This window comes from Trichechus manatus, unplaced genomic scaffold, assembly GCF_000243295.1.
Source record: "Trichechus manatus latirostris isolate Lorelei unplaced genomic scaffold, TriManLat1.0 scaffold00101, whole genome shotgun sequence".
NCBI classification, from domain to species: domain Eukaryota; kingdom Metazoa; phylum Chordata; class Mammalia; order Sirenia; family Trichechidae; genus Trichechus; species Trichechus manatus.
This window is the reverse complement of record NW_004444037.1, coordinates 9,460,351-9,470,553: the sequence shown is the minus strand read 5'-3', so window position 1 is coordinate 9,470,553 and position 10,203 is coordinate 9,460,351. Positions and strand designations below refer to the sequence as shown.

At 36.2% G+C, this 10,203-nt stretch overlaps 1 protein-coding gene across 18 annotated transcripts in view; it reads right to left on the bottom strand.

The window, feature by feature from the left end:
- The window catches only part of FRYL (FRY like transcription coactivator), a 281,765-nt gene that overhangs the window by 185,432 nt on the left and 86,130 nt on the right, over positions 1-10,203 (bottom strand). For all 18 annotated transcript variants that reach the window (XR_002825074.1, XM_023737361.1, XM_004382915.2 and 15 more), the window contains one exon: positions 3,476-3,607. The gene's annotated coding sequence lies outside the window, so the exon portion shown is untranslated. The remainder of the gene's footprint in view (positions 1-3,475; positions 3,608-10,203) is intronic.

The following is a 10,203-nucleotide window of genomic DNA, read 5'->3' as shown; positions in this document are numbered from 1 at the left end:
ATAGTGTTGATGAGTTGTGAGGTTGTTAACCATTGTCATAGGGCAACATGTGTACTAACTGTTAAATGAGAAACTATTTTGTTCTGTAAGCCTTCTCTAAAGTGAGAATAACAGCACAATTGGAAGAGCGTAGTCAATGTCACTGAACTGTGCATGTAGAAATTTTTGAAACGGTTTATCTTTGGCTATGTATATTTTCACCAAAAAAAAAAGGTCGAGAAGGGAGAGGGTTAACATGTTGTGGCATTGTTAACCAATGTCACAAAACAGTATGTGTACTACTATTTCATGAGAAACTGTTCTGTAAGCCTTCACCTGAGGTACAATTAAAAAAAAAAAAACAAAAAAAACAAATATTCCCTATCTTTAGAACAAGAGAATGTGACATTAATTTTTTAAACAAAATTTGAATGGGTTTTACAGTGATAGACAAAACTCAGTATCTTATTTTTTGTTTACATATTCTACAGACTGTTAACAATAAAAATTTAAAATAAGCTTAACATTTCATCATTAAAATAATTTCCAAAGATCACCAAAACTGTTAACTTTATTAATGGTTTTGTCTTGACTTGTAATATCAATTATTCTCCATCTAAACTCTAAGGAAAATTTTTAATACTAAAAAACTACATATTTATGTTATTAAACATTCATTAATATTTAAATATGATTTTCAAAATAAAGATTCATGCTAGAATTCACACTTGTAAAAGTCATTTTACTTGCCTAAAATACTTTATAAAGGTTTGAAAAAAACACAGTTTTACATTACCTAGTTGCTGACACTGGCATTTATTATAATTACGATGAGAAAAATTGATTTCATCTTCCTCATCTATAATCTTCTGTGATGAAAGCAAACTAAAACATCTCATCTTTAGTAATCTTGGGGAAGTTTCCTGAATACCATCTCTAGCATCCAAAACCACATCTTCCAAAAGAATGGGAGGAACAACTCTCTTTAAAAAATCCATTTCAAGGTTCTTCTACATTACTAGACTCTCAAGCACACAAAAAGGTGCTTAAACCAACTTACTGGATGAGACACTAAGGTACACTATTTGTGGCGAAGAGCAAAGAAACGTCATGTGAATTTAGGCGGTGCTAACACCAGAAGGTCAACTGCCAGATGTTTTGAAGCTGATTTTTAGGACATTTACTGCTCAAACTGATAAAAACCAAACAGCTATAGACCATGAAATGGCACTGAATATATACATATACTGAGCATGTACAATGGGTGTTAACAGCGATACTGAGACCATAAAATGTTTACCCATCCATGTAGTTTAACATTTAGACTGTGAAAACCAAACTGTGATAATGTAATGATAAATTTACTTCGGTCTGGGGGTGTCTTCCTTTTAAATAAACTTACAGCTGAAGGGAGAAACAGTATGTTGTATTCAAAAGACAATTATTATCATTTTGAAAATTCAAATAGATCTCAGGACCATCATGTTTTATAGAACGTGAAAAGGGGTATTTTAAAACTTTATACTGTATTATGAACATTCCAATGTACTTGTAAAGAAAAAAATCTCCTTATTACAATCAATCATAACTATCAATACTAGCAGCAGAAACCCCTGCATGAATTACCAAAACTAATTGATAATTTAAAATATACAGACCTAAGAATATAAAGTTGAAGAATTTAAAGTATAAATATTTAATTCAATACGCTCAGTAATCAACATTACGTATTTATCTCCAAAATAACTGAGCACTCTACTAAATATTTAAAAATAGCAAAAAGTACTAACAAAAGTAGCTGATCCTACTGTCTTAAAGTATTCCAAAAGTATGACACAACAGTCCAGTGAAAGGGTGCCTATGTAAGACTTCAAACTTTGAAATTAATAGCTTCTTTTCTCTCTTCCTCTGCCTGCCCTCTGGTGGGGATGCTAAATAAAATAACAAGGAAATGAAAAAAACAAAGGAAACAGATAAGGAGTAAACTCTCTAAGTTAGCACACCTTTTACTTCTAATGATGTACATTTTAATAATCAAAAAGCTAAAATCTGATTCACAGTAATGAAAAACACAAGCACAATCTCATTCTTCCAATACTCAACATGAAGCAAATGCATTACATACATTTCAAAAGATGAAGCATAAAATGGTCCATATAGATACAAGGAAAAATTGTTATAATGGAAACACAAGTAAATTTCTGGTTCTGAATTACTGAGTTTTTACTCCTTATTTTCTGCCCTGTGACTTATAAAGTCAATTATTCTTTATTTTATTCATATAAATATTACTTGAAAGCCCTCCACCTATAAAGTATTATATAGCATTGAGGGGGAGTTCAAAGAAAATTTAGGATTTAATAATGCAAATTCTGTCTCAGAGAATCCTACAGTAAAAAGGAGAAAAAAACTAAGGAAGTCAAAGATTTCTATTTATTATCCTAAAATAGGGCTATACCTAATAGAAAAGAATGTTCTTTTAAAAATACTTCTAAGAAATAGATTCACTCTATACCTTTGAATATAAAAGGATTAAAACTCATATCCGATCTGTCTATTCCCCATAAACAGAAAAAAATAACTGGTTAGAACCGTAAAGCGTATGCTTTAATATGTCTAAAAATTATCACCATGTCTCCCAGTTGCTGTTGTGTTTCTGTCTTGACAGATACGATCTCATATTCTTTACATCTTATACTTGTAGTTTTCCTCATGTCCCTTTTCATATCTTCATTATCTATGGAGCCCAGAAACATGGTGGTTATCTAACACTTGCTGATTATAGAGACAGAGTTACCTTCATGTTTCTTCAGGATATACACTATAATGTCACTGTTCTAAACTGCACCACACGGAGAAATCATGTTCAACTTGGGGAAGGAAGGGATTGAGGTAAAAGACGCAATGAATTTTAGGTGTTATAGGGGAGATTACAAGATTTTTCTCAGATTTCCTTCACAAACGTTTGCTGAGCAGCTTCTATAATGGTCTATGCAAGATGCAAGGACACTAAAGATATGTCTCTATTCCCAAAAACCTACCATCAAGAGAGAAAAGAAACTCACAGCTACTATACTCTCTGTAGGGTTGGCCAAGGCTTTGTGGAGCCTGCATTGTAGTTCAGCTTCCTCTACCCAGTCTGCTTCCTTTCCCCTCTTTTTATAAGTGTTGATTCCTAATAAACATCCCGGAAGCTTAAACTCCCGTTCAGCATCAGCTTCCGGAGGACCCACCCTGAGACATAAAGCAAGGGAGAAGCATGGCATTCCAGCTAGAATCCATTACTAGCTGAATCCATGAAGAGAAAATGCCATAAACTCTTATTTGTATGTTGATATTTCCGAGCTCTCTGACTATCACAACTTTGAACTCCTGGTATAATAGTAACAGGACTGAGAAAGTATAATAGAAACTAGTAGCTAAAGTAGAGCATTAAAAAATTTTTTTATACCTCATAGTCACTATTTAGTCTTTAGAATATTTGCTGTAATCTTACCGTATTGCTCAAGACAGGACTTTCTTGGTGGTAGCTTGGATCATCCAATCCTGACTGTCCGACTCTTGAGCAGTTTTGAAAATTAAGCATTTAGATGTTAATCATCCAAGATTCAAACAGATGGCTTCAGCTCTGAAGAAAACAAAATACAACAGTTACACCTTAGACATGCTTATAATAATTACATTTATGTATTACTAATGTCCATTCTTATATCTGTGTATATTATATACCAATCTCACCTATTACTGCAGTTATTCCGTTTTAATAATGTTGCCTTTCATTTTTTCTAAGTTTTTATTATGGAAAATTTCAAACACATACAAAATTATTGAGAATAGTATAAATAGATCCCCATTATCCCTAGCTTCAGCAATCTACACGTGGAAAATCATGTTTCAGTTATGCCTCCACCCTCCAACCCCTCTCCTCATCACTAGGGATTATTCTGAAGCAAATCCCAAACATCATATCAATTCAACCATATATATTTCAGTAGGTATCTCTCTAAGACAAGGATTCCCTCTTAAGCACAAGCCAATACCATTATAATACCTGCAATAAATTAACAATTCCTTTATAACATCAACTACCAATTAGTGCTCAGAATCTCTCAAATGTCCCATAAATTGCTTTTTAACAGTTTGTTCTAGTTTGGATCTAAACAAAATCCATGAGTGTAATTTTTACTATGTCTGTTAAATCCCTTTTAATCTATAACTTTTCCCCTCCCTTTCTTTTCTTTGTAGTGATAAGTAATGCTTTTACTATTCATTGATTTAACTTGTTCATTCTTAGAGCAGTCCATGGTATATTTAATATTCTTCACCAACACCATAATTCAAAGGCATCAATTCTTCTTCGGTCTTCCTTATTCATTGCTTAGCTTTTGCAAGCATATGAGGCAACTAAAAATACCATGGCTTGGGTAGAGGCACACCTTAGTCCTCAAGGTGACATCTTTGCTTTTTAATGCTAGAAGGAGGTCTTTTGCAGCAGATTTGCCCAATGCGATACGTCACTTGATTTCTTGACTGCTGTTTCCATGAGCGTTGGTTGTGGATCCAAGTAAAATGAAATCCTCGACAACTTCAATCTTTTCTCCAGTTGTGAGGATTTTTGTTTTATGTTGAGGTGTACCCCATACTGAAGGCTGTAGTCTTTGATCTTCCTCAGTAAGTGCTTCAAGTCCTCTTCACTTTCAGTAAGCAAGGTTGTGTCACCTGCGCCTCGCAGGTTGTTAATGAGTCTTCCTCCAATCCCATAAAGATTACTGCCTAGGAAACCCTACGGGGCAGTTCTACTCTGTCATATAGGGTCACTATGAGCCAGAATCAACTCAACTTGACAGCACACAATAACAAAGAACAAAAACAGTCTCCGTGGGGACTTGTCCTTTTACCATATATAATGACTCACATCTAATCATACACATTCTATGTTTTACTACCACTAAGGCTCTTGGCATTTTTCAGCAGTTAAACAAAACCTAATTTTAAACCTGGCTTTGAAACTCAAATTAACCTCACTTTAAATCATAATCAGTTTCTTACTATTTTATTCTGTTTAATGAATTTAATCCTCAACCTAACAGGAAGAGCTAACTACTCTGTTAAATATTTAATTTTGAACTTAAACCTTTTCAATCGAAAATCCTTCAGACAAGTTAGAAAAATATAATGATATTCCACTTACCAACAGGCATAATCAACTAAATAAAGACTAAATCCAAATCTTCAAAGTCAAAAACTGGTAAGCATGAATAATATACCAACTGATACGCACTTGCTCATAATCAGTATCATTCAGACTTAATAGAATATTTGACTGCTTCATCGAATATTTCTGAATCCAGTAACAACATGATGTCTACAATTCTGCCATAATTTGTGACACTTTATTTTATCTTAGGTTCATGGTAGTGTGTCTCCCTCATAGCAAATAAAGCTTATGTAACAAATAGCATATCATTTCCTATAGACATAGAGTAGTATAGGCATGCATTGGTCTGTATTTAATGAGATTTAAATTATGTATTTTTCATGTTATTTTCTTGGAAAAAATAAATTTTCTTGGAAAAAATCAATTTTTCTTGGAAAAAACCAATTACTAAAAGGCGGCTTCACAAACGAATGAAGTCGCTGTTCACCAAATTTTTAAGCAAACGTTGTTATAAACGCTATAGAAAGTGGTGTCCCACTAAGTGAAAAGATGAGGCTAAACTGCTTCATAGATCTCAACTCAAGATGCTAAATGTGACTTCAAAATGTAATTTATACTTATACTTCAGCCCTAGAATGTCTGTACACCTAGAAATTCATCAAATTTCAATTAAACAAAGAAACTACATTGTGAGATACGAGAATCTATGGGGGCCAATTCCTGCCCTTCTATTAAAATTATTCTGGGATCTTACAAGGCCTTTCAAAATGATGCAACAGACCAAAACGATGCAAAGGTCCTGACAGTTTTAATTTTAATAATTTTATTTTTTGTGGTTGTTGGGAATATGCACAGCAAAATATACAACAATTTAATGGTTTCTACATGTACAATATAGTAACACTGATTACATTCTTCAAGTTGTGCAATCATTCTCACCCTCCTTTTCTAAACTGTTCTTCCCCCATTAACATAAACTCACTGCCCTATAAGTTTCCTATCTAACTTTTCGAGTTGCTCTTGTCAATTTGATCCCATATAGACAGATATTAAAAGAATACAATGCTCAAGGCAGCTAAACTATTGTTTGGCTTTAAGACTGACAGCTTTTGAAGCAAGGATGCAACTGGTTTCAATTAAATTAAGAATAATCAGGAGGCAGGGCCAAGATGGCGGAGTAGTCAGACCCTAGCGGTGGACCCTCTTGTAACAAAGACCCAAAACAACAAGTCATTCGATTATATATGGCAATCTAGAAGCCCTGAACATCAAAGGCAGAGTTGAGGAACTGGACTGAGTTGCAGGGGGAGGAAGAGATGGTTGGGAAGCAGCAAGGAGTTGCCAGACCTGACCTGGCGAGAGCCTGAGCCCTTCAGGCCTGAGCACCTCATGGGTAAGCGGTGAGAACGGCAAGCAGCGGTGTTCAGGAGGCGTGTTTTCCACATCGGGAGACACCCAGCACCAGAGAGTCTACATGGCCACCCAGCACCAGTGAGAAGCAGCCTTCATTGGCTAAAGATAAGTACTTGTATACGGTTTACGGTGCGAATCAAAAACACCCCCCTTAGGGAAAAACCTCTCTCCCATTTACCTCCCCGCTCACTGCTCTGCACTGGGTCCCGGAATGGATTCAGCAATTGCTAAGTCCCCTTGGCCAGAAGTAGGATCTGTCACACGCCTGGAGCCATTCTCCCTGCCTTAGAGACTGAACAAATTAATAAACAGGAAAAAATAAACTGCCAGCTCCCCTAAGCCAGGAACCCAGGGTAGGCACAGCTCCTTTGCCTAGGCACAGGCATAAGGGATCCACAGACTCTGACTGCCTTTCCCCCTGCATAGACTTGTGTGGGCCCATCTCAACAGTATAGGCCCTCATTACCGCACTACAACAGGGTATATACCAGAAGCATAACTTCAACTGTTTCAGCTGTGAAGTGGAAGGTTCTTGACATTTAACACTGCTCTGCCCATTAAGCAGGGTCTTCACCTACCCACACCGGGGACACAAGGACTCGTGGCTAGACCCACGCCACCTAGTCACCTGTGATAGGGGCCTATGAATAAGAGGTGCCCCCCAGTCCTTACAGCCAACAGCATTAGGTGCTCATAGTCCGGCTGCAAAACCCACCCACCTATGTGTTCTAGGGAACAGGGATACGGCTTCCTCCCAGATACTCGGGGGCGGCCGTCAGACCCCTGCCTTGCTCAGTGTGTCCCCCTGCTGCAGCCAGATGCCTGTGCTTACACCAATCACCCATGCCTGTCTAGGACTGTAAGTGAGAGCCTACACCACACACTTGGTGCTATCTACCTCGGTACCTGAGCTGCATCCATACAGGAGGAGCGGGCAGACTCCTGAGCTCACATACCTAGTAACAGATCTAACCACCTGGTGAAAGGACATCAGAGCTTCAAACGTGCCTATAACCAAACTAGCTCATACAAGCAGCCTATTTCGGCATATCAAAACAAAAGAAGAAGCTAGGACACAGTAAGCAAACATAAAATAAATACATATAATAACTTACTGATGGCTCAGAGACAAAAGTCAATATCAAATCCCATGAAGAGGTAATCCATGATGGCTTCAGCAAGAACCCAAAATAAAGAATCTAGAAATTTTCCAGAGGAGAAAAATTTCTTGGAATTACCAGATGCAGAATACAAAACATTAAATATATAGAACTCTTCAGGAAATTAAGCAAAATGCAGAACACGCAATAGAGGAAATTAAAAAGATTAGAGAAGAGCATAATGACAAATTTAACAGGCTGCAAGAATCCACAGAAAGACAGCAATCAGAAATCCAGAAGACTGACAATAAAATTTCAGAATTAGAAAACCCAACAGAATTCTGCAAGGAGCAGAATTGAGACAATGGAAGTGAGAATTAGTGAGACCGAAGATAAAGCACTTGACACCAACTTATTTGAGGAAACATCAAATAAAAGGATTTAAAAAAATGAAGAAACCCTAAGAATTATGTGGGACTCTATCAGGAGGAATAACCTATGAGTGATTGGAATACCAGAACAGGGGGGATAACAGAAAATACAAAGAGAATTGTTGAAGATTTGTTGGCAGAAAACTTCCCTGATATAGTGAGAGATGACAAGATACCTATCCAAGATGGTCATGGAACCCCACATATGGTAGATCCCAAAAGAAAGTCACCAAGACATATTATACTCAAACTTGCCAAAACCAAAGATAAAGAGAGGATTTTAAGAGCAGCTAGGGATAAAAGAAAAGCCATCTACCAAGGACAGTCAGTTACAATAAGCTCAGACTACTCAGCAGAAACCATGCAGGCAAAAAGGCAATGGGATGACATAGATAAAGCCTTGAAGGAAAAAAACTGCCAGCCAAGAATTATATATCCAGCAAAACTGTCTCTCAAATACGATGGTGAAATTAGGGCATTTCCAGATAAACAGAATTTTAGGGAATTTGCAAAAACCAAACCAAAATTACAAGAAATACTAAAGGGAGTCCTCTGGTCAGAAAATCAGTAACATCAGATAACAACCCAAGACTAGAACACAAGACAGAGCAACCAGATATCAACCCAGATAAGGAAGTCATAAAAGTAAATCAAAGCTAAAACACTGAAAATAGGGAAACAGAAGTCACTATGTAAAAGATGACAACATTAAAACAAAAAAGAGAGACTTAAAAAATGTAGACACAAACTTTGCATATGGAGAAGAAGTCAAGGCGATATAAAGAAAGAAAAGACTAGTATAAACTTAGAAAAATAGGAATAAATATTAAGGCAACCACAAAGGAAACTAATAATCCTACAAGTCAAAATAAAAAACTAGAAAACCGTAAAGACTCAGCAAACACAAAATCAACAACAATGAAAAAGATACACAGAAAATACATAAAGAAAAATGACTCAGCACAGAAAATTAAGTGGAACAAAGAAACTGTGAACAACACACAATAAAAAACATCAAAATGACAGCACTAAACTCATACCTATCAATAATTACACTGAATGTAAATGAATTACATGCACCAATAAAGAGACAGAGAGTGGCAGATTGAATAAAAAAACACGATCCGTCTATATATTGCCTACAAGAGACACACCTTAAAGACACAAAGAAACTAAAACTCAAAGGATGGAAAAAAAATACATCAAGCAAACAACACTCAAAATGAGCAGGAGTGGCAATACTATCCCTGACAAAACAGGCTTTAAAGTAAAATCCACCACAAAGGATAAGGAAGGACACTATAATGATTAAAAGGTCAATACACCAGGAGGACATAACTATAATAAATATTTACACACTCAATGACAGGGCACCAAAATACATAAAACAAACTCTAACCGCACAGAAAAGAGAGATAGACAGCTCCACAATAGTAGTTGGAGACTTCAAACACACCACTTTCGGTGAAGGACAGAACAGCCAGAAGGAAGCTCAACAAAGACACGGAAGAGCTAAATGCTACAATCAACCAACTTAATCTCACAGACATATACCGAACACTCCACCCAATGCACATGGAACATTCTCCAGAACAGACCACATATTAGGCCATAAAGCAAGCCTTAACAAAATCCAAAGCAATGAAATATTACAAAGCATCTTTTATGACCATAAAGCCATTAAAGTAGAAATCAACAGAAAAAAAAAAGCAAGGAAAAAAAATCAAAACATGGGAACTGAACAACATCTTGCTCAAAAACTAATGGGTTATAGAAGAAATTAAGGATGGAATAAAGAAATTCATAGAATCAAATGAGAATGAAAACACATCCTTCCAGAACCTCTGGGACACAGCAAAAGCAGTGCTCAGATGTCAATTTATAGCAATAAATGCACACATCCAAAAAAAAGAAAGGACCATAATCAAAACATTAACCCTACAACTGGAACAAGTAGAAAGAGAGCAGCAAAAGAAGCCCTCAGGTGCCAGAAGAAAGGAAATAATAAGAATTAGAGCGGAAGTAAACGAAACAGAGAATAGAAAAACAATTGAAAGAGTTAACAAGACCAAAAGCTGGTTCTTTGAAAAGATCAACAAAATTGATAAACCACTGGCCAAAC